Source organism: Nelusetta ayraudi, unplaced genomic scaffold (assembly GCF_046127955.1).
Source record: "Nelusetta ayraudi isolate G7.1 ecotype Tasmania unplaced genomic scaffold, CSIRO-AGI_Nayr_v1 ptg000294l, whole genome shotgun sequence".
Lineage (NCBI taxonomy): Eukaryota > Metazoa > Chordata > Actinopteri > Tetraodontiformes > Monacanthidae > Nelusetta > Nelusetta ayraudi.
The window spans coordinates 10,978-12,892 of record NW_027466342.1 but is presented as its reverse complement, the minus strand read 5'-3'; the positions used below and the strand labels follow the sequence as shown (position 1 = coordinate 12,892).

General features: G+C 46.6%; 1 long non-coding RNA gene across 1 annotated transcript; it reads right to left on the bottom strand.

The window, feature by feature from the left end:
* Positions 1-951: 951 nt before the first annotated feature.
* Positions 952-1,653, bottom strand: LOC142882487 (uncharacterized). The gene is made up of 2 exons (XR_012925798.1): positions 1,578-1,653; positions 952-1,193 (listed from the first exon to the last, which is right to left on the bottom strand). It is a non-coding gene; the product is annotated as an uncharacterized LOC142882487 (long non-coding RNA).
* Positions 1,654-1,915: the final 262 nt, after the last annotated feature.

Sequence of the window (1,915 nt, the reverse complement as noted above, 5' to 3'; positions counted from 1 at the left end):
AGGAGCTGGTGGAAGAGTGCAGGAGGAAAGGCTGGAAAACAATCTGTGAGCCTCTGAAGGTGGGCTGCTGGGGTTTCGCAAGGGCGTTCACTCTGCAGAGTGTTCACACAGCTAGGACTCGTCGGGGAGGCGAAACGGAAGGCAATCAGATCTGCAACTGAAGCCGCAGAGAAAGCCACAAGATGGCTTTGGATAAAGAGGGCAGAAACGTGGGCAAGCGCTGCTGGGACGCAGGCCGGGGATTGATCACCCTGGCCGGGTCGCCTGGGCTGAGGGGGTCTGATGTTGAAATACCCAAAACCCCCGATGATCCCGGGATACAACATCACTGATGATGTGCCCCAGCGCATCCGCAAGATGTATCTTTCACCTTTCTAACTTGTAGAACATTTTTTATCCATTGCTCCATCTTCCTTCTTACCCCCATTTTAAAAAGTTTCATTAGCAGCCCTTCTTTCCATAACATATCATATGCTTTTTCAATATGAAAAAAACTACTCTCACACTTTCTGTATTAATCTGTGCTTTTCTTATTTCATGCTCTAAGCACAGCAGCAGGGGCGGCGCTTGCGGACAGGCAAGCCAGGGAGTTGCTTGGGGCCCCGGCCCCTAGGGGGGCCCCCTAGGGCTGCCAAAATGTACACCACAGCAACGACAACAATGCGCAATTTGCAATGACATGACACCGCAGCAGCAGACCCCCCTTGTAGGACCCCGCCCCATCTGCCTTCAGCCTGCACCTGAACACGTACCGCGCGACAAGCGATACTGGTCACGTCACACTTTTGGTTACAGTTTGCAAACTTGCCAAAAACTTGCTTGTGCAGACAACACGAAGAGGAGTTATGGTGGGAAATAGCGCCGAAGTCCCGCGGACCTGCGGAAGTATCTTCGCGACTCTGTCTCTCCATGCGATGCAGGCAAACTACCTTCGCGATCGACCGGCAGATCGCGTAATTTATGACTGCCTCACGCGGGCTGGAAAGGGACACAAAGCGGGCCAGATGTGGCCCGCGGGCCGTACTTTGCCCAGGTCTGCTGTAGGGGCTAACACAGCTAACTAAGGTAACAATTAAGCCATGATGAATCCAATGAAGGCAGGCAGACTGACAGTCAAAGAATAATAATAATAGCCTAATGATAATAATCCTAATAAATTGCTTGTATGAAAAGCTATACATTTTTTATTTCATCTGACAATATTTCATTCATTCATTCATCTTCTATACCCGCTTATTCCTATTCAGGGTCACGGGGGTCTGCTGGAGCCTATCCCAGCTGTCTTAGGGCGAAGGCAGGGTGACACCCTGGACAAGTCGCCAGTTCATCGCAGGGCCACATAGAGACAAACAACCATTCACACTCACATGCACACCTACGGACAATTTAGAACGTTCAATTGACCTCACATGCATGTTTTTGGAGTGTGGGAGGAAGCCGGAGAACCCGGAGAGAACCCATGCAGACACAGGGAGAACATGCAAACTCCACACAGAAAGGTCCCAGGGCCAGGCCCCGGAATCAAACCCACGACCTTCTTGCTGTGAGGCGGCAGCGCTAACCACTGCACCACCGACTATCTGACAATATTTATTTCCACTATTTTATTTCCACCATTTAAATGTTTCATATGATATATTGTGGCATTTTTTTCTTTTGATTTGACCTGAACTATTCTATTTACTCAGGTTAACATTTTTTTTTGTATTTAAAGTTCAGATACTTTGCATTGCACTTTTGTAATAAAGAAAAGTTCATATATATATATATATATATATATATATATGTATATATATATATATATATATATATATATATATATATATATATGTATATATACATCACAGCCAATCAGGTACCACCTTTAGTTCCTCCAAACGTGGTTCACCGGAAGGCCATGCTGCAATAAATTCCA